Source organism: Podarcis raffonei, chromosome 4 (assembly GCF_027172205.1).
Source record: "Podarcis raffonei isolate rPodRaf1 chromosome 4, rPodRaf1.pri, whole genome shotgun sequence".
NCBI lineage: Eukaryota > Metazoa > Chordata > Lepidosauria > Squamata > Lacertidae > Podarcis > Podarcis raffonei.
This window is the reverse complement of record NC_070605.1, coordinates 66,675,754-66,701,354: the sequence shown is the minus strand read 5'-3', so window position 1 is coordinate 66,701,354 and position 25,601 is coordinate 66,675,754. Positions and strand designations below refer to the sequence as shown.

The following is a 25,601-nucleotide window of genomic DNA, read 5'->3' as shown; positions in this document are numbered from 1 at the left end:
TGCAATAGTCACAAAACCGCAGAGCATTGGCAGAAACTATTATGGCAAAAACTGAAATTGTTTACAAACAAGTACAGTGATGCAAATCACAATTACGTGGTGCTAATAACTAACTCTGAAGGGTAAAAAGAAAAAAAATCAAACACACTTTTCCCATGCTGCGGCACCCTCTTCCATATTCACAAATGCTTATGACAGTCTATATAACAGATTTTAGTGTGTTACAAGAGGGCACAGAGACCATGAAGCAGAGTTTTAAAATATTTAATGAATGTCATATATAAAAATATTATTATTTTTGATTCAATATTGGCACCCAGAATCCAAACAATGACGAAGGCTGCTGCTCCCATCCTGGGAATGTTCACACCAAGTTTGGCGATGACATATCAAGAGGCAGCCAAAACTATGCCAAAAAAGGGCACAGTGATGCCAAAGACACATTTCAGTCTGCCATCTTGATTCAAAATGGTGTCAAAATGAGGATGAAGAGCCTTGCCCCCTCCTCGGGAACCCTTGTGCCAAGCTTGGCATTCCACTCTTGAGAGGCATTCCAACCAGAGACACAGCAACCCACCTTCCAAAATGTAACACTGCATGAAGATATAAACTGCAAATACTAAATGTGTGCTATGTAATGGAATATAAAACCAGACATAAAAACACACTAAAACTTTTCGTATCTTTGCTTATATTAGAATAGCATGGTCTGCCAAAATCCCAAATGTTTTTCTATAATGCAGAATATTAGAGATGTCGTCTTCAAATCCTCAACCTTTCAGTACTACCTATATATGATTGTAAGAACTCTGCACCTTTCTGCGCCAGAACCCCACCCCCCTTCAGTCTCAGGCTGTCTTAATGCAGAGCAAACTTCCCCTCTTTACTCCTCAGCTTTCCTCTCCTCTGCTATTCAAATCCATCTGCAGTGCCACCACCCACCCGGCAGAGCAGGCCCAAATTTGCAATTAACTTATTTCCAAGACACCTCACTTCTCCCTAAACGACGTTGCCAAATGCATGCACAATACAGACCCTTTTTCAGCCATGGGCCAGTCCACCATCCCTCAGACCATGTGGTGGGCCGGACTATATTTTGGAAAAAATAATGAATGAATGTCTATGCCCCACAAATAACCCAGAGATGCATTTTAATAAAAACACATTCTACTCAGGTAAAAACACGCTGATTCCCGGACCGTCTGCGGGCCGGATTGAGGCGATTGAGCCGCATCCGGCCCACAAGCCTTAGGTTGCCTACTCCTGGGTTATGCCTCTAGCAAAACGGATTCATGCTCCCCCCCCCCTAGATTTGCAACCGAGAGGTCCCTAGGCTTCGCCTCTCCGTGGCCATTTTCTCCCTGCACCCTTCTCTCCCCCCCCCCCAGCCGCAACTCCCCCCGCGCCAGGAAAAAAACCCAGGGAAGCCGCTCCACCTTCCCCGCGCCCTCTTTCTCCTCCTCCGCCCTGAACGACCCCCCCCCCACCGCCCTTCGCAGCCAAAATGCTCCTCGGGTCGGGAGGACGTTTCTGGACAGGGAGGGTGGGAAGTTAAGCAGCTGCCGCTTGCTTGGTTAACGCGCGTGCGGGGGAGACCGGCAGCGACAACAGCGCGTGCCAGGCCCGCCTCTCGCGCTTGGCGACGGCGGGCATGCGCCCTGGAACCCCGGACCCCCTCACCAATTTGGAGGCGGGCACAGCTCAGCTTCCTACTGGCCCGCCCCTTCCCTCCCGCCCCTTCTGTGTGTGTGTGAGGGAGGGAGACGGAGAGATACCAGGGATACTCAGACACCAGACAGCCGCCGCCGCAGCAGCAGCAGCAGCGACAGGGAGGGCAGGGCGCGCGTTGAAGCGGCACGTAGAGCGGCTCGCCCTCGTTGTCAGCCGGGCAGAGCCTGACAGTCTCGTTGCGAGGACGTTATTTAAAAAAGGGGGGTTGTGGGGGGTGGGAGAAAGAGAGGAGAAGCCTTGGCCAGCTGAAACAGCGAACAGGGAGGCGAGGAGGCTGCCTCGCGTCTTCCCAGCCTCCCACCCAGCCTGTCCGCCCGGTCCATGGAGCCCAGCTAAGGCAGCGCTGGCAAAGAGGACAGCGAGGTAACAGCAACGGGGTAAAAGCTCTCGGGTCGGCAGCAGATGGAGGACCCCGGCAGCTGGAGGAACGGGCTGGGAGAAGAGCGGCGCGGCCGCCCCCTCGGCGCTCCTGCCCCGCTCAGCCGCCCCGCGGGCGCCCTGCTTGTGAAGGGAGGGGGGAGGCTCTGGAGCTGAAGGTTAAGGGAGGGGGGAGTGAGCGAGCGCAGGGTCTCCTCTCTGGGGTGGGGTGGGGGGTGGATGCCTGTGAACCTGGCTAGCCCTCCAGGCGGGGGGGGCAGGGGCCGGGCTGCGCTCTCCGGTTGACAGGTTGCCTGAGTCCAGGGAGGATGGGGAGCTGGGGGCTCACCATCGCCCCTATTCAGAGGATGCTTTATGGGGAATTGTCTCTTTAATGTGGGGGGAGGGGGAGGAAAGCTCCCTTTACATATATATATGTCTGTGGGTGGTATAATCATAAAGATATAATTTATATATGTGGCATAATCATAAAGGGTTGCCTGAAAAAGAAAAGGGGGGGGGGAGGTTGTTTTCTCTGTACTCGGGACTGGTTTCCCATCCAATTTGGGTCCATGAGAGGGGAGGCTGAGGTTGTTGTGAAGCATCCATTTTGCCATCTGATGGGTTTGGCTGCACAGGAAGGAATGGATCCTTTAGAAGGGGATGCTTTAGCAATGCAGCGAGTGCTTCCCCAAGGCTCCTACTTGGCATGCTTTGCTGTGAAGTTGTATTTTGTGCTAAATCATTGAAGGGAGGTGGAGGAGGGAGTGATCCCAGCGGTGTCTTTTGACAGCATCCGCCTCATTTTGACTTTATGCAGCAGTCCCAAATTGGACCTGCAGTATTTATGTGTGCCGGGCCTTGCGAGAGTCTTTCTCTTATTCTGGGAAATGGTACAGCACAAGGGAAGATGAGAGACTCTTAAAAGGTAGCACCAAATGTGCCAGCAGCTATATGGCCTTTATTGGAACAGAGCTGTACAATAAAGATACCCATAGGCAATCTTCCCATTTATAGATGGCAATACAATGCAAAATGAGGTTCCATTCCTTATTTCCGATCACTTTGCTCCGGTGGTAAAAAAAAAGTTGAGCAAATGCATTTGTGTTGGAATATATTTGGTCCCCCCTCTCCTGCAATGTCTTTTACCCGTAAATGAGTGGCTATTGTTTCACTCGGCACTGAGGAAGGTCTGCATGTTTACTGAAATGAAATCTCATTGCATTTGCTGTTTAGGGTTAGAAATGTTGCCAAACAGCTGCTGCTTTGTGTTTCAATTGCCGAAGTCCCAGGAGTGGGTTTTGGACAGGGAGTGACATGGTGTGTAAACGATGAAGGAAGAGGAGGACAAGGGTCAAGTGCAGATTTATGGGTGCATAGATCTCCCTCTGCTAAACTTCCTAAAAACAATAATTTGGAGAAGTAGTGGTAGATCATGAGGTGAGGATTAAAACCAAACCCATGCTACAGACTTATTAGTCAGCGATATTTTTTTAAATCTTGGATTGGATACACTCAAACCCAAAACAATGGATAATATGAAATTAAACAGTTATTTTTTTTAGTTCAATATTTGTAATCATTGCAGAGCAGTTGCTTATGTATCACTCTTTAAAAATACACTGTCTATAGTTAAAGTTATTCAGTAGGAAATAATCCCTTGGTTTTTCTTTCACCTCTGGTGCATTTGTTTGTTCTGGACAAGGAGATAGTGGTTTTATTATTTTTCTGTCTGTCATTCTGACTTGAAGTTGCATTATTTGGTTACTGGAGCATGTTTAAATATTTCAGTGAAGATTTTACATTGACCAAGTGCTACTTTGCACAGAATACATTGCGGAAAATAAATGGAAATGGGAAATAAAACACACTTTTGCCTGAATTTTAAGTCATACCCTGCTCATTTGTTTGCTATTGGGTTTGCCAGATAAATGCTAGCTTACAAGCAAGAATATGTTGAGATTCTTCCAATAAACTAATTTATTGCATTTTCCTTTTTCAATATGTTCTCTCTCATGGAACAGCTTCAGATAAGGGTGTGCTGATTAATTGAAGTTTCTGATTTTCAGTGCATTGTTGGCTTCTTTTTAATTTATTTCCAAAAAAGTGTTTGCTTGGTCCTCCTACTCTGTAGGGATATAAGCTCTTTCTCTTTCCATGAGGCCAAGGATTAGTTGTTGTGAAGAAATAGTGGGTCAAATGGGTATCCTGCACATGTGATAGAAATTGTGTTTTACAGGATTGGCTGTGGAATCTTCTGGAGGAAAAGCCAATTTCTTAAGCTTCTCTTACTCCATCTAATAGCCTTATTTTGTTACTGTAATAGTGGCCTGTGATAAATGGAAATTGCCACTAGGGGCTTCACAGAGAAAGCCAAACCTACATGTTAGGTTAAAATTTTTAATATTAGAGGGAATATTTGCCAAATAAAAAAAGACGAGGCTTTGGCCTTTTATGTTTTTCTAGAATAGTAAAGCTCTAACTAAGAAATCTGAGCTGGCCCTGTAACTAGAAAAAAAGTTTATTGGTGGGTGTCAGTGGAGTGGGTTTGAATAGATACCTTTCTTGAATCAGATGAGGATTTTGTATATGTTTTAAAGCATTCTGCTTTTTTCCTGCGCATATAAAATCATGTGGGTGAAATACGCATTTAATGTTAATTAAAATGTTGCCAATGTACACGCTCACTAGATTTTCCTATTTATAGTCTAATGCAAAATCAATTAGATATAGTAGAATATAAATTATTCTTTGACTTCGTTCAGATGTAACACCATGATTTAGCTTTTCGATAACAGGCCTTGGTGAGCCTCTGCTCACATGCTGTCCTCTCTGCTCCCCTTTGGTGTCTAAGGAGAGGAGATTGAAGCATTCACTTTTGGTTTTGAATGCTAGGATAATGTCAGGGAACTGCCATCAGGGCCGGAGGGAGAGAGCGGGCTCCAGAGGGACTCCAGAGAGCGCCCAGGGATGGGGAGAGGCAGCCCATCTTCTGGGGAAGAGAATCAGCATAGCACCAGTGGAGAAGGGGGGCAGATGGGGGAAGCGGCGAGGCGGTTCCATGACTCCTTGCCGGGAAGCAGCGGGGAGAGTAGGGGTCCTCCACTGCCCACACCCTCCTTGCGCAGAAGGCTTCCGCGCAGGGAGAGTAGGCGGAGACTAGGCGTCAAAGAGCTTCTTTGCTGGAAGAAGTTCAAGAAACGCCCACTGATGGATTCTGCCAGCGACTGAGACAGCCACGGGCGAGTGGCTGTCCGGACAGAAAAGGTTCACTCAGGCAACCCAGCCTGGTGTGGTGCCGGTTTACGCACGAGCAACCCCTAGAACCATTACAGGTAACATCTCAGCAAAGCTTTGGTAAATTCAAAGAAATTAGGATTAAACCACAGTTCAAATAAACCATAGTTGCCTGAGTTGAGATACAATGGAACACTATGGTTTGTTCATATGAACAGTAGGCTTGCATTACTACTACTGCTGCTGCTGCTATTACTATTATTACTATTTGTTTACTACCCTTCATCTGACGATCCCAGGGTGGTTCACAACACAAGTATTCTTATAGTACTAAACCATGATTACATCTGAACTGGGCAGTTAGTATTCAAAGAAAAGTTCAAAGCGCCTCACAGACTAGGTTGCCAGTGGCTAAACTATGGATGTCCTAGAGAATGGCAGGCATTTATCCTAGACGAAAGACCTCAGGATAGTGGGCTGCAACATTCTTCAATACAATAAAAATGGCCCTAATTAGGCCCAGCTGCCAGCCTCAGCTAAATGACATATGGGTTTGTTTATTTCAGATCTTCCTAGGTTGCAAAGTTGAAATTAGATGTAGGGTGTTTTATGTGGCAAATAATTTAACCTCAATTACTTTTACATAAATCATATGAGTGGTTGTCAAGAATGGCTAAACACACATGGTGATGCATGTTGTATTAAAAAGAGACTTGGGGGAGGGGCACAGCTGATTATTTCAAATTGATGTGAGCTTCAGATTTCCTTATTTTTGCAATTCCTGGCCTCTGCTACCCTACTGTCTCCCACTTTGCCTTCCTTTCTCGGAGTACAGTCTGAAGCATGCTTGCTCAGGATTAAGTTCTTTTCTCAGAAGATGCTTCTCCTAAGTAGATTTAGGACTGCAACCAGAAGCTCTTCTCTTGATGTCTAGGGAGGCTCTTGGGAAGTTGTTGAACTGCAACTCCCATTTTCACCCGCCAACGTGGGCAATAGCTGAGGTTAATGGGAGCTGTAGTTCAGCAGCATCTGGAGGGCACCAGGTTGGGAAACTCTTCTCTATAACACTTCTTTTTCCAGACTTCTATCTTAAGGTGCATACCTTCTTCTCCACTAAACACTTCTTCCTGTCCTGCCACATATGAGCAGCTTGGCCACTGGAAGCCAGATATTTTCTGTCTGTCCAACCCTTCTCTGACACTAGGAAAGCTCATTCTGGCACTGTCAGAGGCTTCCTTCCTTCCTTCCTTTGTTTGTTTGTTAATTTTATATTCTGCCTTTCCACCAAATGGTGCTTGAGACAGCTAGTCAATACCAATGCAATAAAAGATGAAGTAAAACATAAAAGGCGGGTAAATAATGAGTAAAACCAGTAAAAACCAATTACTACATAGTTACAGCACAGTTTATTTATATATTTATAAATTTCCCATCGTTTGTAAATAAATGTGGAGGAGGCAGGGCTTGACAGGACTTCCTTGACGTTTCTACTATTCCCATCACAGAAATCCATTTTACTACAACATATATATAAATAAATGGTTCTGTCTTTGTCACACAGAGGCAATCATAATAATGATGATTCCAGAAAAACGGGGAGGGAGGAGATATGGGGTATTCCTAAAGCCCAGTCCACTTCAGAAGAGCTTTGATTCTAGAACTTCTCCATGCCAGCCTCATCCCCTCTCTCAGCTGTGGTAGACAGGGAAACAGAAGAGTTTGCCTCTAGATATCTGTGTTAAAATCTGGTGGAGGAAGCATCTTTGGAGGGTGGTTTATTGAGTACGAATGGGATGAGCTGCTGTGTGGTTGGGGGTCCATGTGTATTGCTTTCACTGAGGCCAAAAAGGGGGCCTCAAAGGGTCACTAAGGGTCTTCCCGTAGACATGGTTAGGGAGTGCATGTGTATGTGACACCTATTACTCACCCACTGGGATCTTCAAACATTTGAATATTTTAAACTTTTGATTTCCGGTATTATGTTTTAATAATTGAATGACAGTATTAATGAACTTAATATAAATCAATTAATACAAATAAATTACCCATACAACTTAGTAGGACTTCTTCTGACTAAACCAGAGGGTAATTGGGCGTGGTGTATTTGCAAGTCTGTGTAGTTACGAGCTGATATGGTTTTCCCAAATAGCAAGTGAACAAGAAGCAAAATAAGAGAATGCGTGCTTGTGATGGCACTAGAATTGACATGTGATTTTTGTTTTTCACCATGTTGAGCAGAAGCGGGGAAACGGGCTTGTTTTACTGTGAATGGTTTTGTCTTTGGACAAGACTTCATTGTGTCACACATTCAGAAACCATCTCTGTTGAATAACAGTTTGAGTATTTTCCTCAGCATCCCACAGAAAACTCTTCCTTGGGGTGATAATGAAGCACTGTGAGGTCACAGAGGTGTGCCCTTAAGAGCCTTTGTGATGCTACAGGAGATCCTTCTTTTGCTTTGTGTGGCTTCAGAGTTGAAGCAGTGCCCCACAAGGAAAGCAGTGCACTTACTGGATCATTATTTTGACAGGCTGAAGAATCTTAGAAAGCTAGAAATACCTACAAAAGGTACAGTTTTGCCATATGCAGTGATTGAATAAATATAGCCTTGACCATATTGAAAATTTAAGAGGAGAAAGTTTAGAAATCTAGTTCTAATGATCACAGTTATTATTGTTGTTATTATTATATTTTATTATTTATACCTCGCCCATCTGGCTGGGTTTCCCAAGCTACTCTGGGCAGCTCCCAACAGAATTAAAAGCACAATAAAACATCAAACATTAAAAATGTCCCTAAACAGGGCTGCCTTCAGATGTCTTCTAAAAGTCAAGTAGTTGTTTATTTCCTTGACATCTGATGGGAGGGCGTTCCACATGGTGGGCACCACTACCGAGAAGGCCCTCTGCCTGGTTCCATGTAACCTCACTTCTCACAGGGAGGGAACCACCAGAAGGCCCTCGGCGCTGGACTTCCGTGTCCAGGCTGAATGACAGGGGTGGAGACGCTCCTTCAGGTATACTGGGCCAAGGCCTTTTAGGGCTTTAAAGGTGAGCACCAACACTTTGAATTGTGCTCGGAAACGTACTGGGAGCCAATGTAGGTCTTTCAGGACCGGTTATGTGGTCTCAACGGCCACTCCCAGTCACCAGTCTAGCTGCTGCATTCTGGATTAGGTACAGTTTCCGGGTCACCTTCAAAGGTAGCCCCACATAGAGCGCATTGCAGTAGTCTAAGCAGTAGTCATTAAGCAGATACTTAGCTGCATATAGGTCAGTTCCCCCCCTCCCCTTTTAAAAATGCACTTACTGATTAGTTAAATTGCTGTGTTTGAATTTTTACTAATTGCTCTCCATTCTTTTCTATCAAATTCCTGTTTTTCCCCCCTTGGAAAATGGCTTGGCATTAACAATTCAAAGTAGCATTAAGCGAGTGTTGGTTTTATTCTTTCCCATGGATCTTGAAGAATTTGAAAACAAAGGGATGGCACCCTCTCATGGCAGTATGTGCCCCCCAGATATTTTGGACTACAGTTCCCACCAGCCCCACATGTACTGGTTGGGGCTGATAGGAGTTGTAATTCAAAACAACTGGAGGGCGCTAGATCGGCAAAGGCTGCCATGATGTGCTTTCAATGGCAAAGTTCCACAGATGTCAATTGGAGAAGGATCATTCTGTTCTAGACGTCATGGCGAGGTCAACAGGCTAAATAAGAATATGGATTAAAAACTGGAATGGGTAAAAGCATACGGGACATATAGAAGCCCACCATTTTTAACCTAATGTTGAAAAGTAATAGTTAGAAATATATCATAATTTAATATGCTTCATAAATCCTTGCTTCATAAATATGTTCCACCTCTTGGTTGCACTCTAATATCCTGGACTTCTCAACACTCCTACCCCGGTGAAGTATTATTTTATTTCACTTCAATGTTACAACTGAAGAAGGGGTATTTGGGGAAGGAAAGAGACCAGTCCTTGGAGAGCTTTTAAAAAATTGGCAATCTAAGGTCAGATTCAGTGCATGGAGTCCTACTGCCTTGCTCAAGGTTGGATCTGCCATATTGGTAAATAATTTTCTCCCTGGGTACAATTTGGCATCTCTTGTGACACGTCTTATAAAATTAGCCACGTGGCTGAAACAAGTGAATCAGCCTCAGTGTTCAGGCGGGAGGGAAGGCAAGACCCTTGAATTATGCAGACACTGCTGCCATTCTGCATTTGGTTATATATTGCAATAGCAATCTTCAGCCCAGCATGTGGGTGATGCTTTGGGGCATTTTGGAATTAAGCATGAGCCATCAAATTAAAGCACAGAATTCGTAGATCTGCTAAAAAGAAGAGTAAGGTGCAAATTTAATGTTAAGAGATGAAATGTATTGTAAATGCAGGCTGCATCTGATGCTTCCCTAGCTAGCCCTTGTTTGACTGCTCTGGTGTTAATGGAATGTTCTGACAGTTTAATGCCTTAACAGTTAGTAGTAAGGCCTTAAGGACAGAAGAGATTGGATGCTCTTGGTGGACAAGCAACATAGACTGAGATTATTACTCCTACAAGGGCAGCTTCTCCCTTCAGCCTGCTGTTTGTGATTTGAAAACACTTTTATTTTCTTTGTTTATCTCTGTCGTGGCATTACACCTTATGGTATTTTACTTGCTTGGGTTTTATGAATGAGGAATAGGGTTAAAAACCTAAACACTTAATTTGTTTGAGATGAGCCAAGTCGGAGAGGGAGGAAGGGGAGCTCATGCTTCTTGCTCCTGGAGCGCTGTACTTGCTCCAGTCATAATTGCTTTGACATTGCTATACACTATTTCTTTTCTCTGCCTTTTTAAACATGGTGGCTCCCTTGACAGCTCTTTCTTAATTAAATAGAGAGCTGGAGCACTGAGGGATGTTGCAGAAGTAGGCCTGGTAGAGTGGTAGCATGAGCTCTCTGCAAACCATACTTCTCCCTGCCATATATTCCCCACTTCCTTTCTTTTTTGGCCTTAACTGACGCTGTACACATGATGCCAACTATCATTAATGCTAACTAGGTTCCACTTAACCAGGGTTTACAAACCCACTTCAGATAATGGTTTGAAACTGTTCAGTATGTGTTGAAATATATAGCTGCTGGTCAGCTCACCTCCCCATATGTGCTTCTCTAGACCCACAAGTTCTCTTCTCCCTGCTCCCCACACTTCTCCTCTCAACTGTCCTCCTGAATCTGAGAGCTCTGTTTTATAGTATACATAAGGGATCAAGTAGACAGTTTCATAATACATACTGATGTTCGGACCTTACAGTGCTGTTTGCCTTACATTACTGTTTCAAGAACTGTTGCTCAGACCATATAGAAGGTCCCTAGATTCAGTCTCCAGCATTTTCGGGTGGAGCCAAAACCCTGGAGAGCAGCTCTCAGTCAGTGCCAGTGATACTAAGCTGGATGGGCCAGTGGTGTGTGTCTGTAGTAGGCAGATTCCGTTGTTCCTATTACTGGTCAGTGTATTCCAAGGCACTGAGAGTGGCAGCTCCAGAGGCCTTGCTATTGGAGATCCTTCAACCTTGGATATCAGTGATTGGATTTGGGCCCTTAAATATGCAAAGCATGTGAACTAAACAGTGACCCCCATCATCTCATGTAATTCAGAGAGCTGTTGGCACAGGCAGTGTCCTGGTGCCAAAGAAGCTGGCACTTGAAGACCACTGGTACCTCACCATATATTTATGGGTCAGAACAGAACACCTAAAGAGATTTACATGCATTCACACTCCTGCTCTGCCTTTCCTGGGACAAAGAAATGGCCGGTCTGTGGGTGGGAAATGTTAGTAATATTGATGCAACTGCACAGCAGTTTAATATGAATTATTCAGTAGTGTGAACCTAGTCATTCAGCTGCTTGCATGTTTCTGTTCCTCCATCCCTTCAGAGCTGTTTTTTGTGTGAAGGGCTGTTCTTAATGCCAACAGAAACTGGCCATAGTAAACAAGGGCAGTTTTTTGGTCCATATCCAGGAATTCGATTTCATTGCATCCATGTAGAAATAAAGCATGTCAGCAACAGAATAACCCTTGATGAAAGTGATAATTTGTATTCTCAGTTCCACCACACCTTGTGTTGGTGTTTGAAGGAAATAAAAAGTAGCCAGCAGTTTATAAAACAATGTGTTTTTTTGCCATTTTAGATTCAAACATGCCCTGCATGTTACTTGGCTGTTTCAGCACTAATATTTAAAAGGAGGTAAATGATGCAACTGTGTGTTAGAGGGGAAGGAGATAACTTATGAGTGGTAGAAAGATGTAAGGGGGGAAAGAGGCAACTGGAAGAACTGATGTAGTTGCAGAAATATGCAGCGTAAGAACAGTACTGAAAAAGGACAGACAGCAACACAATAAAGTGACATGGACAATATATGTTTTGATGTGGGAATGCCATAAAGTTTTTATTGCTGCTTGATTGTTCCCTCATTAGTAAAGTCCTCCCACAGTGTAATGCTGTCCCACGCTGGTGGCAATAAATGTTATTTAGTACCTACGGTCATATAAAGCATTCGTTCTGTTGCTCTAGAAAAATATCTGTGGGGTGTTGCTGTTGGAAACCTATTGTGATGTGTGTGTAGACGTTAGGAACAACATCACATGCTTTAATTTACAGATTTAAAATCTGTGCCTAATTGTTATCCTACGGCAATGGTTTCCTTGCCCTTTCAGTTTCTTTGCATATGTTAAAAACATTCTCTGTATAATGTTTTTGTGTGCTATTTCTACAGTTTACCAACAAGCCTTGCATTGTGCTTCGTTTTCAAATTATGTGCTGGAGATTTGTAAGTCTGCTTTTAGTCTGTGTAGAATGCAAGCAGAATATACTGTTAACTGCATGGCTGCATAAAGCCACTGCAGAACTGATCCCTGATCATTGAAAGCCTTGTCTCTAATCTGCCTGTTCAAGGCCATTTCTCCTGAGTGTGTGTGTGTTCTTGAAACCTTGGGCACTTCCTGTCACTATTTTCACTTGGGATTTAGTTATATGCCAGCACATTCAGGCTGTTCTTGAAGCTCTTGTGATACAACCCACTTTCCCCAAAGATGTGACTTTTTGTGACAAAGGAAGTGACTGGAAAATGTTTGATGCAATGTCATCTAATCCATCTAAAAACAAACCAGGATTAATGCTCAATAAACAGGTTATCTGTTTGTCAAGAAAGCATAAGCATGGAAGGTAAAATTGCAGGGAATATTCTGTATGTTTAGGCCTTCTTGAGAGGTCAAAGGTGTTTTTTTAAAAAAAGAATAGAACAGACAAAAGATCTATTTATTTAATTTTTTTTAAAAAACTGTTTTACTTGGCACTTTTACTCTGCAGAAACAATTACACAATATTCATATCGTGAGTGTTTTTAAATCTCTCAACTGGCTTTTCATATTAGACTTTTTTGTACAAAAGTCTTTAGCAAAAGCACACTTAAGCAGCTGAAGAAGGCTGTTGATTGCACCATAACAAAGTATACTAAGCAACACATTTCTCTTTAAAGCTGTTAATACATTTTCTTAGGTCCATTAACTTCAGTAGTCTACTCTGAGTAAAACTTGGCAGAATATAATAAGTTATTTGAACTGGTGGGCTATTCATAGCCGTGCCTTTAATGAAGTTTATGCATGAAACAACAGTACACGTAATGCTTTTCAGACCAAGAGAGTATGCAGAAGGATTCTCCCTATGACTGATGTAGCAGCACAGAACACAATTGATCTGGATCAAGGCTTAAGCATATGTTATTTAGTTATGTTATTTACAGTAACTCCTGTAGTCTCAAAACATGGTGTGATTCGAGGCAAAAAGTTTGCAAGCTATGCTATATTGCTCATGTCTGTTGTTTCATCTGTAGCTAAATCATAGAAAACAAATTCAACAGCAGATTCTGAGTTTTCAGGGTTTCAGAGAAGAGTCCTTTTCTCAGTTTATCTGGGAGTGAATATGGGTGCCTATGGATACACACATGTACTCTGTCACTGAGTGTAAGTGACAATTGCAATAAGAAATCGTCACCAGAATTTATGGCTGTTTGAGTGTGATAACTGTCTAACCCAGGGATGGGGAACCTGTTGTCCTCTGTGTGTAACTGGAATCTCAATTCCCATCAGCCCCACCCAGTATGGCCAATGGGCAGGGATGATGAGAGTGGCAGTCAAGCAAAATCTGGAGGGCCATGGGTTACCCATCCCTGATCAAATCATTCATCTATGTATATGCACTGCATATAATGTCTTAGGGATCAATCCTGATGCTTCCAAAAGTGGAGGACCAATTGAAGAATATGGACAAGAACAGATAATTCAGCTATCTAATGGGGCATCTAAATAATTGAAATGAATGCTCTTGTGGACATAAATTGCATGCTTACATCCCTCTTATCTGTCTCTAATAGGCCTTTAGGTTAATACTCCATTGAAGAGAATGCACCTGTGCAATGAATGAGATTTAATTTATAAAGGCATTGTTACAGTGTTCTTAATGTATTATTTTGCGTAACAAATATAGGGGAAGTGGGGTTTGAGATATACCTCACCTTAAGGTAGATCCAGGATATAACAACCAAAGGAGAGAAACGATAGCCTGTCGAATGATTTGTGGGCGAATTGCAGCAGAATCACTAGGGGAGATTTGAAAATGCTGCCTCAGAAACAAGGACTTGAATGTAATTGACTGGTAAGGAAGAGTGCAGGGGACATTCAGAGGTTTGCCACGTGATAGGGACAATGAGGTGTTGGCAGTATTTTATTGTGATTGTATTTGAAGCCAGTTAAGGTTTTGAGAAATTGTAGCTGCAGCCTTAACACTGTACTAAAGTTCTTAATGTGTTAGAAATCTAAAGCCCTGCCACAGCTTAAGGAAGGCCATTGAAAGACACTTAGATATCATGTATGAATATGCAGAGAAACCAAATTCCCTTCTGAAAACAAGACCTAACCTTTTCAAATAGCAAAGCTGAAGAACTCTTGTACATTAAGTGTTTATCAATATATTTTAGAAAAGTTCCATAGATTAAGTCCCAATGAATTGCTAGGGCCTGATACCATGTTCTCACGAACTATAAAACAAGTTGTGTATATAACAGCTGAATTACATGTTCTGATCTATGTACCCTCTATATAATAGTTTATATGCAAGAAAAAAATTCTGTGTAAGAAAGGTAACAAATGCACTATCAATCTTTCAAAATGTTTTTTGTGTGTGTGCCTGTGAATGCGTGCAAGGCAAATAAGCAGCCTTTCTAAGTTCTAGTTCTTAGAAAAAACAGATAAAATATGACACATTTAATCAGTTTTCTAATTCAAACAGGTGGCCATATTCGTAAATAAAACCCTTCAAGAAGCTTAATCTAAATGGTGATGTCCTTGGATTTTGAAAACCCTTCTCACTGAGTGTTTCATTGACTGAAGGTCCTTGAATAAAAGCTGATGTCCTTTTCTGAAAGTCAACAATGGATTATAAGGCGGGGGTAACTCTCACTGTGAAGAGAGGCAAGAAGAAGGGTGATCCAAGGATTTATACCAGGATGATGTTGTTTTTTATAGCCATACAAAAAGACCAAGAACAAATAGTAACCAGTGATATTCAGTATATTCACAAAACACATTATTTAAGAGTTACAGAAGGTTCTTGTGATAATGTTTGGAGAATGCACTTTGGCAAGAGGAAAATGGCTTCAGTTTAATTGAAAATAGATGCTGGATTTACTGTTATACAAGGAAGATCAAAATTTTGGTGCTGCTTCCACACACACACCCACACACCCAATATCTTCAACTTAAAGGAACTTGCTAGGTAAATTTTTGTTTGGCAAAATGCTTATAGAACCATAGTCCTCTTACAAAATAGTCTGTAGCAGTCTGTAACCTCAAAATATGCCCTTAATGAAAAAGCATTATTGGTTGCTGTATGTATCATGGTGGTAGGGAATAAGAACTTGTTGTGGAAATGATAAATTACACTTTCTGGAGTGTATCATCTTGAATAACTATTGGCTAAGGGATAATTTTCAGTGGTATCTGAATGTATTCCATACCACCCCACAGCAAGCCACTCAGAATGCATAGCTGTATTTGGGTATATTTAGCATTTAAAGCAATAGTGTCTTGAACAAACTGATGCACTTGTCACTGAACAAACTGACGCATTGGGAGAGAATGAATTGTGCCTGGTTGGATTATAATGATGCAATACCTGAAATGACCCATACCTGAAAGGAACCCCAGATGTTCACACACACACACACACACACACACACACACCCCGTTATAAAGTAAGTATCTAGCCCTCCATAAATGAAAGCTATGAAACAAAAAGTATAGGCAACCTTCAAATTGATTTCTTTAAGATGAGCCAGCCTGGCAGCTCACACGTTTCAGTATTTTTAGCTAATAAGTGAAATCAGAGCTATGATTGATGAGTGAGTTGTTTGGAATTCCTGGGGTGTTTCTCCCTCCCCTTTAGTGTACTTTCCTTTCCTGCTTCTTTCTGATTCTAGCAACCAGGACACATCTTTCCTGTGGTTGGTCTGTCTAAGATCAGGTATTCCCTAGAAGTTATTTTCTCCAAATGCTACTGCGCAATAGGTGAAGGTGGGTGTTAAAGAATGTCTCCCAACCTCCACATGGCAAATGCAAAATGTGAAAACTTTGCAAAGAGACTTAGGCATGTCTCCTGCTGTGTAGTGTTGAAGTCTAGGCACTCATTAAGAATTCACTGTATAGTTAACCTATAAATACTGGTACATTGTTATACATTTCTAATCAGATTAAATCTCTTTGTGTTTAATGGCGCTTACTCTTAGGTAAGTGGTTGCAGGAGTCCAGATATGGTTTTCCTGTGTGGAAGGAGTAAGAAGAACAGAGTTTATAGGGAGCCCACCAGGCTTAAGCTTATTTTGGGAAGTGGGGGGCACGTTTTTACTTAGTAACTAGGTAAAGTATTGACTATGCTTTTCCTTACTATTTTTACTTGCAAAGGAAAATTAATAAATACAGTATTTCTCGCCCTGACCTAGCCACTGTGATCCACGCGACGGTCACCTCCAGACTTAATTATTGTAACTCACTCTACGTGGGGCTGCCCTTGAGACTGACCCAGAAACTCCAGCGGGTGCAGAATGCCGCGGCGAGACTCCTTCCGGGGTCCTCGCTGCGGGATCACATTCACCCGGTGCTATACCAGCTGCACTGGCTCCTGGTGGAGTATAGGATCAGGTTTAAGGTCTGGTTTTAACCTTTAAAGCCCTATATGGCCTAGGACCCTCGTACCTACAGGACCGCCTCTCCTGGTATGTCCCAGGGAGGACCTTACGGTCTTCAAACAAAACATCTTGGAGGTCCCGGGCCACAAGGAGGTTAGGGTGGCCTGAACCAGAGCCAGGGCTTTTTCAGCTGTGGCCCTGATCTGGTGGAACGCTCTGTCACAAGAGACTAGGGCCCTGAGGGACTTGACATCTTTCCGCAGGGCCTGCAAGACAGAACTGTTCCACCAGGCCTTTGGCCAAAGCACAGTCTGACCCCCTTCTTTGGTAATCTTCATAGAACTCTAGCCCAATGGTTGCCATTAATTTGATTCTGAATTGATTTTAGAATGAATTGATATTAGAATGCTGTGTTACTTTTATTGTTGTTAGCCACTCTGAGCCCAGCTTCGGTTAGGGGGGACGGGATATAAATAAAATTTTAATATTATTATTATTATTATTATTATTATTATTATTATTATTATTTAAATTAAAAACCCTCTTCTTTCCACCATCGCTCTCCTGCAGTGGCTACAGGCCTTAGAGAATTCATTTTATGTATCAATCATGTGATAGTAAGCTCAACTGAACATATGGGACAACTTGGAGACATCTAGAGACAAAGCAGGATCTGAAAAACAGCAGCTTGAGGTATTGGTGTATATATTTTAAAGCGGTATGCTGTCAAGCCTGTACTTCCAGTCAACATGCCTAGGACAGGGACATAACAGAGGAGTTTGTGAGCACTGACAATCAAATATTTGTTTGGTTCCTTATGAAATCACCTTAAGTAGCTTTGATTGAAACACATCTAAATAAAGACATAATCCTTAGAAGATTAGTTTCTCTCTTCGGCAAGCAGGTTAACAGCAGTCAAAATTTGTACTTCAGGTAGCCAGTTCTGTCACTTACATATGGTTGTTTCGTTGTTGTTGCTGCTGCTTTATGTCATCTGCCTTGAGATGTGAATCATGGAGTTTTGAGATTCATATACAGTAGGGCAGGGGTGAGGAAACCTTGCAACAACTTGTATCATTCCTAACCAATGGCCATACTGAGTGGGGCTGTTGGAGTCCAACAGCACCAAGAGGCATCCCATCCCTATGGGTATAGGATGCAAAGTTCAAATGACTTTTTGCAAGCAATAGGATTGCAACTTACCCTGCCTTTGTTTTAATTGGCTGCCAACTGTGCAAAGAGTCCATAACCTGGTAAAGAGGCTCATTGGTACAGAAGACTGCAAGGTAACTGCCTAGAACAGAGCTTTCCAAACTGTGTTGTGACACGTTAGTGTATCAGCTGCAGTATGTAGGTGTGTCACGTGAACACTCTCTGTGCTCCTTCTGGGGCTGGAAAGGGGCTAGTTTAACCTTCAGTTTGCTAGTAAAACTGAATTGCTGAATTACTGTGTCGCGAAATGGTGCCCGTCTAAAAAGAGTGCCACCAACATGAAGAGTTTGGAAAGCTCTGGCCTAGAATATGGAGGCATGTATTCCCACCTGCTCTTTCAGCTTAGACTTACTGTGGTTCCAGTAATCAGTCTTTATGAATTCTTCCATTTTGTCAGCTCTCCAGTTGAAACCATAAGTATGATTGCATCCAATCCGATTTATTGTACTAGCCATTGGCCATGACAAATCTGAATCGAAAATAAATACAAGCAAAAGGGATGTCACGCCACAAATAATGGTCTCTATTTAGATCTCTGTGTCTCCCTCACAGTTCATGGCTATATTGTCCAGGGTCGTCTTTCTGATCTTTTTAAATTCTCCATTAACAAAAAACCTGAGGCTCTTTTACTTGGTATTATGCCAGGATAATTTTTTTTTTAAAGTTTCTTTATGAGTCACTGAATTGTTTAGGACCTTCTCTGCCAGGGAGAGATATCTTTCCTGTACAGATGGTAAGGTGAGAAATTGCCTACTGGGTCCTATGTATAGTGGGCAATATAGTAATAGTGCAAGATGTCTTTCACCTGCAGTTGCTCACATATAAAGGGTCTGTCTTTGTACTGTACCCTGTTATATCTTCCGTCTGGGACAGTGGGCATAGCTTGAAAATGCAGCTCTGTAAAAGTGAATCTAAGTGAGGCCGGCTGGATATTCGACAGGTAACTGGCTCTAAAATGGGCCGTTCTTAGAAGGGGGAACAAAGGAGAGCATTTAGAGTATGATTACATTAATGTTTAAAATAATTGGAAAAGGTGGATACATCACATCACTTTTCCATACTGTTATAATCTTAAGTATTAGACAGTGCTAACTTCAACAAAATAAAGCTAAGCTTTATGACACTGCTAAGACGGCACATATGTGATAATTTGTGGGAGACTGCCTAAAATTTGTCCAGAAGATTCAAGGGACTGAGGAAGCACATTTTATTAAAAGCATTTGTTGAAACAGGCACAAATCTGTCTTTGATAAGAGCACTTAGTGCTCATGATGTGAATAATTACGTGGGACAAGGTAAAAGATCATCTGGTTAATGTTTTTCATATCTGATCTGTCCTTGTTTATGTACGTAGGCAACCTTGTGCTACAAGCAAAGGAAAATGAGCTAAAAGCTGAGCATGTTTATCAATTAGGGTCCTGCTTCTCTTTTTAATTTCTGAATTAAAGGATGGCATTAAAAATGCCATTGTATGTTGTGGTGTATGTGAAATAGGCTAGAATTTACTATTCAGAGCAATTTCAAAGAGGTATGAAACTGACAGTGGATATAAGAGAGGACAAAAATGCAGCACAATGGATCATCCTTGCCCACATAAAACAAACATAGGCCATGGAGTTACACTCCACTTTGTGGAGTATTGTGCCATCAGAGTTTCATGAGGCTTGACTATTTGCTATCAGTGGCGTAGCGTGGGTTGTCAGCACCCGGGGCAAGGCAAGTAATTTGCGCCCCCTAACCCGTGGATTTTAGCACTCGAGTGCGAGCGCGCCCCCCCCAGATGTTGCGGCCGGTGCGGCCGGCCCCCCTGCACCCCCCACGCTACGCCACTGGGGCTGGGGGCGAGCGAAGGAGCCAAGGACCCCCCCCAAAGGCTCAGCAGGAATTTATTAAATTTATTATTTGCGGAGCCCCCGTGGGCCGAGGCAGCTGAAGCCCCCTCCCCTCGGGCGCCTCCCCGCCCCCTCCTCTCCTTGGGCTGTAGGTGGAGCCCGCGCTCCGAGGCGCTCCAGATCCGGGCTTGGCGAGCGCCTCTCCTCCTCCCGGCCGGGTCCGGGGGCTTCCAGCCGCGCTCTGTCCTCGCCCCCCCCCCCCCGCGGCTGAGACTTGCGCTGAGAGCCGGAGCCAGCGGCGCCCTCTTCCGCCGGGAGACCCTCGCCCGCCCGCCGGCTTCGTCTCGGAGGGTTTTGGGGAGGGCAGGGTGCGTCGAGGCCCCTCGGAGCTCTCCTCCCTTCCAGTCGGCAGAAGCAGCCGCTGCCTGTGGCTGGGCCGAGGGGATGGCGGCGGCGGGGTGCAGAGGCTGCCCGTGCCCGGCCAGGCATCGGTGGCGGCATTGGCGCTGCTGCAGCGGCTGCTCCTCCTGCGAGCAGTGAGTGGAGCGCAGCGGCGGCGGGGGGCGCGCGCGCTAGGGCGCAAGGCTGGCGGTGGCGGCGGGAGCCCGGCGGAGGAAGGAACTTGTCCCTTCCCTCTGGACTCGCGCCCCCCCCCAGATGTTGCGCCCGGTGCGGCCGGCACCCCTGGCACCCCCCACGCTACGCCACTGTTTGCTATGAAAATTGCCATTTCAGGGTGTGAGAAATGCCCCCCCCCATACACATTTCAGTTCCTTCAGGTGTCTTTTGTCTGTTTTGCAGCAGTCCTTGTTATCCAGTCTGCTACTTATGGGAGACCGCTTAATTATTTTCATCACTAAACTTCCCCAATCTAAATAATACCTCAATCTTCATAACACTGCTATTTATTTTGTTGTGGGAAATGTGCAAGCAGCTATACATTTTCCTCAGCAGAACACATAGTGTCAGGGGCTTTGTCGTCTTGTCGATGCTTTTACTGTTAAATTGCTTCTGGGTGCTTCATGAGAAGTGCTTCATAGATAAAAATAAATTAAACAAATAATATTTGTTCGAGGAACAGTATGTCTAGATTGCTAGTATCCATGCTTTTGGAATCAAACCACAATATTTTTCAAGAGTCTGGCAAGTGGAGTCTGGCAAGTGGAGAAACAAATGGAAATAACATCTCAGTTTTGCATTTGTTTACCCTTTTTTTGGGGGGGGGGAATGCAGATAGACACTTTGATAAAAATATCCATTTAAGAAGTTTGCTGGAAGAAAGAGGTCTTCAATGGGCACCAAAAAGAAAATATTGATGTTGCCTGCCTGATAATGTATATAATGGGAGTTCCAAAGGGTACGTGCCACCATACAAGTTGTCTGATTCATATATTGTATGGAGAAGACTTCCTGATTATGATGCCCTTTCCTGCAGAGCCCAGTGATCAACTGGGTATATACAGTGTGGGTTGAGATAACCTTTTAGGTCATGCGAACTATTGTTAAAATATATATATGGGGGGAATCAACTGATGGTGAGTTGAGACCCACGCAGTGCTGTGAACATAGTAGATCACTTTGTTTCCCTGGTGGAGCACTTGACGGTAGTGACTGGGCAGGTGAGCAAGAAAAGAAGGGCAAGAATTGCATATCAATGTTGGATTCACTGCTACACTAGAGACAAATATAAAAGAGGTGACAGCAGGTTCAGTATTGTGACTTTCCTTTTTTATATTGAAATGTGTATTAAATTTCCCATCAACTATATAATTGAAACAAGCTTATGGCTGGAATAAATGCTCTGTATTATATGTATTATGAAACAGACAGAATGGGAAGATGCTGAACATCCCTTAATGGCAAAGTGCTTTTATGGCTTTTCCAACAGAGCTTGAACTCCAAATTTGCTGGTGATCTATATAGGAAACAAGAGCATTTCTGCATCCAGTGCCAGAATAAAATAAAAGTTTGGCATTTAGGCTTTTGGCACTGAAGAAAGAACTCTCTATTGCCTTAATTTCAGCTTATTGTGCATTTAAATAGCATTGCACTTCAGTGTAGATCACTGTGATGTATGTGTGCTGATTGCACAGATGTATTTGTCTTTGTTTACATGTGCTAGGAAGCCCTGACTGGTAACAACATTCAAAATAAATATATATAAACTAACACATGGTGGCTCTCTCAATATGCAGTGTGCATGCTGTTTCCTGTGGAAGATCTGTCATGCCTTCCATGAGAATGGAACTGAAGAGTATTAGGTATTCATGGAGAAATTGGTGTTTGCTGCTACTCATTGAATTCCCACCTTTCCCCTTGACATTTTAAAAAATAAACAGCTGTGTGGCAGAAATCCAACAGGTGCTTATTTTGCCAGCACTAAATCTCTGTTATAGGAAAAAAGATTCCTGCTGAAGTTTTGTCTTGTCAGACAACTGCTAAAGGCATGAGGCCTTTCAGGAAAACAGCATAGCAACACTAAATCTGCCATATCAAAGGCTTCCAGTATATAGCCCTGGTTTTGTTTTCACTGATATAAAATTTAATTTAATTTTACAGCAAAAGAAATGTAAGGGGTGAAGAGGGCATGCATTATTTAGTTTATCAAGTGATTTAAAATAACCAAAGGCATTTTTTTTACCAAAAAGGAAGCGCGATATATATATATATGGGGTGTGTGTGCTGTGCTTGTTTCTTTGTACATTTGAGTTAACATTTATCACAGTTGGTCTCTGCTCTGTGAACTTTGCTAAGTGGCATTAAAAAAAAACAAACCCTCTGTGCACACTTACTCCTTTCTGGTTTTTTCAGCTGGTACTTAAAGCCAGGAAGTAATTAACTCTAGATTACAGTAATATGACTTCTGTAAACTAGTGTTCTTGTGACAGGAACATCCTAGTAATTGCAGGGCAATTGGTAGTCTTCTCTTGCAGCAGTGACGGGTCCAACCCTGTGAAATGCTCACTACCTGTTCTTCCTTCTGACGTTAATGAAGGCTGAGGGCTTCTAATGATTCACAGAATCGGGCTTCATGGTAATTGTAGAAAATTGCTGCTATTCCATTACTTGCCTCTTGCTACAAAAGGGGCAAGAGAAGATGAGAGAAGGTACATCTTGCCAGAATTTGTGGCAGCGTGGATTTGCATTTTATTAGCAACAGGAAATTCTGACACCATGCCACTGGAAGGAGCATGTTTTATGGGCATGTTACCTTCAGCAGTATGTTATCTTTCAGTTTCTCAGCACCCTTTCGAGTACCCTACTTATGCCACTGAGCACCCCAAGAAATATTGGTATTGCAACTAATCACCTACAGAGCTGAATGCTGATACGTATTAAAATAATTGAATTTACTACCAATATTGGTAACAATGGCGTAATGAGAAAACAAAAGCACATGGTGTTACTGCAGCAGAAGTGGTCAAATCATGTAGCAAAGGAAAACCCATTTCATATGAAATGGGAATTATTGCAGTCCCTTCACCAGATAGTGCCCAAGCCTTATTCAAGTTGTGTTGCACTGGAAAGAATATAAACCTTGGACTGTGCCTTGAAGCTCGCTGGGTGACCCTTAGCCATCACCAATGCTCATCCTAGCCTACCTCAGGGTTTTATAATGATAAATGAGGGGGGAACCTTGTTATACAACCTTGAGTAGGGAATGGAAGGATTCGCCTGTTTCTGGTCTCTGTCAGTTTTGCATGTGCTCATTTGTAAGTATGTTCAATCTCATTTCCATATCAATTTGTGGATATTTATTAACTGCATGAAATATTCACATTGTTTTCTATGTTTTTCACAAAATGCACATTTTAATTTGGATTTAGGTACACTTCAGCAGAAAACTGTGCTGCAAAATTAAAAGAAGTCTAAAAAAACTGAAACATAACTGCGTTCTGATTTATGAGCCTAGGAATTGCAAATCAGGTTTGTTTGCTCTAAAATGCAGACATGACAAAATCCTTGAGTAACCTTGAAGACTTGTGTGTGTGTACATTTAATTTCCTTAGGTCAATAACAGTTTCTTCAACATCCATATTTGCATATACAGTATGATCTCATCTTAGAATTCGATTCCAAGAGTTCCGCATATGCGCAAAAACATATATACTCAAACCCTTGGAATTGCCCCTGCGCAAACATCCTGGGCCTTCTGTGATCTCACAGGAACACCCCACAACTGGCTTTTCCCCGCTCAAAAAGAGCTTTTAAGCTCTCTACCTTGCTTGGGGAGCAAGGCCCTCTCTGCACGCCAGCTTTGAAGGCCATGGGAGGATTTCACAGAGCTATTCCAGTTCCTACGAGATCTCATCCCAGACCTGATACGCTGAGAGAGTCTTGTTTCCCAAGGCACAGAGTTTAAAAGCTCTTTTTTCACCAGAAAAACCCAGCACAAAATAGCTTTTAAGCTTTCTGCCTTCCTGCATTTCAGGATTTCAACTAATGGCCTTTAGACGTGTATGATTGAAATTATGCTAGTTAAATCAGTGTTGGATGTGATTGTACTGTACCAGCAATAATTTCTGTACATGCTGGTATTGCACAGCATAGAAAGAAGAGCTGAAGTAAGCATACCAGTACTACTCTGAGATAATGGGAGTTTGGAGATAGAAAAGTATTTAGTATGTATCGGAGTTTTACCAGTCCTAATGGAGTGGGGGAAAGCATGGCTGTATCTGAGGTATTTTTAACATTGCGTTTGTTTCAGAACAGGATTCATGGATATTTATTACTCAGAAAATTAGTAATGCTAAGTTTTGGGGTAGACATCCAATTTGGCCTTCAAGCTTTCTCTGAATGGGAACATTATTTATTTATTTATAAAATAAAAACGTCTTTGACATTTACAAACCAGAGTAGGTTGGGGTTTTCCCCCTTCATTCAAACCATTTTTTTTGGATATACACTGAGAGCAGTTGAAAAGGGTATTTAATCTGCCCTACTTTTTCTTCTCGGCAGATCATAATTACTGATAGAGACATCTTGAAAGAGCTGTGTTTTTGAAATAAACTATCCCCTCAAGCCTCATAATGAGCATTATATAGAAATGACCTTTCCCTTGACAGTGTTCAGCGTACACATTTTTACACTCTAATAGTATCTCTCAACAAACTTTATTATCTGAATTGGGTGGATCCATGATTTGTTCTTGGTTTAAAACTACAGCACTTTGCTACTTTACTTTTTACTTCATTTTCACTTCTTATTCATTACAAAAATTGAGATAAATAACTAATGTTCCCATTCAGAGCAAGCTTGAAGGCCAAATTGGATGTCTATCCCAAAATGTGCCTCTGCACTTAGCATTACAATAATGCATCATTTCCACCTCATGCTAAACCCACATCATAGGAAATTACTAATTTTCTGAGTAATAAATATCCATGAATCCTGTTCTGAAATAAATGCAATGTTAAAATACCTCAGATACAGCCATGCATTCCCCCCTCCATGAAATGGTTGTTGTTTGTTGTTTAGTCGTTTAGCCGTGTCCGACTCTTCATCACCCCATAGATCAGAGCATGGCAGGCACCCCTGTCTTCCACTGCCTTCCGCAGTTTGGTCAAACTCATGCTTGTAGCTTCGAGAACACTGTCCAACCATCTCGTCCTCTGTCGTCCCCTCAGTCTTTCCCAGCGTCAGGGTCTTTTCCAGGGAGTCTTCTCTTCTCATGAGGTAGCCAAAGTATTGGAGCCTCAGCTTCAGTATTTCTCCTTCCAGTGAGCACTCAGGGCTGATTTCCTTAAGAATGGATAGGTTTGATCTTCTTGCAGTCCATGGGACTCTCAAGAGTCTCCTCCAGCACCATAATTCAAAAGCATCAACTCTTCGACAATCAGCCTTCTTTATGGTCCAGCTCTCATTACCATACATCACTACTGGGAAAACCATAGCTTTAACTATACGGGCCTTTAGTGGCAAGGTGATGTCTCTGCTTTTTAAGATGCTGTCTAGGTTTGTCATTGCTTTTCTCCCAAGAAGCAGGAGTCTTTTAATTTTGTGACTGCT

General features: G+C 42.8%; 1 protein-coding gene across 4 annotated transcripts in view; it reads left to right on the top strand.

Moving 5' to 3' along the window:
- RAI2 (retinoic acid induced 2) overlaps positions 1-25,601 on the top strand; it is a 100,294-nt gene that overhangs the window by 59,344 nt on the left and 15,349 nt on the right. The window contains exon 1 of one of the 4 annotated variants that reach the window (XM_053387123.1): positions 1,748-2,094. The exons of 1 other annotated variant lie outside the window; for it this stretch is intronic. The gene's annotated coding sequence lies outside the window, so the exon portion shown is untranslated. Of the gene's footprint in view, positions 1-1,747; positions 2,095-7,792; positions 7,894-25,601 lie in introns of those variants that run through there. 2 more of the 4 variants (XM_053387127.1, XM_053387125.1) reach the window with 2 other exon arrangements.